Here is a 318-nt window from a genome sequence, read left to right as displayed (position 1 = left end):
GGGCGCTCGCACCTCTGCGCTCCTGCGCAGGGAACTGCAGTGCCACACACAGCGGGGGGAGTCCGCGAGCTCAGGGGCTCGGGGTTTTGGGGGCTTCGTTGTTTGGGTTTTGGGTTTTTTTCACTACCTTCAGTACCAAAAGGACGATGCAGAGATTAGATGCTTCCATGTATCGGGACAGTGGAGAACACAAAGCTGCACCTTTCCGCAAGGATTTTTTCTTTGAAGGCATCATACGAAACCAACCGAACAAAGCCGCTCACCCCTAAAGATGAAGGATTTTTTAAAAAAGCATTCTTCCCCAGTGCTGGGAAAGGG

At 52.2% G+C, this 318-nt stretch overlaps 1 protein-coding gene across 1 annotated transcript in view; it reads left to right on the top strand.

Moving 5' to 3' along the window:
• RNF213 (ring finger protein 213) overlaps nt 1-318 on the top strand; it is a 76,706-nt gene that overhangs the window by 65,092 nt on the left and 11,296 nt on the right. The gene's annotated exons all lie outside the window — the stretch shown is intronic.

This window comes from Charadrius vociferus, unplaced genomic scaffold (genome assembly GCF_000708025.1).
Source record: "Charadrius vociferus isolate BGI_N301 unplaced genomic scaffold, ASM70802v2 scaffold1116, whole genome shotgun sequence".
Taxonomy (NCBI): domain Eukaryota; kingdom Metazoa; phylum Chordata; class Aves; order Charadriiformes; family Charadriidae; genus Charadrius; species Charadrius vociferus.
Note: the sequence above shows the minus strand (reverse complement) of the source record. Positions and strands in the feature narration are given on the sequence as shown.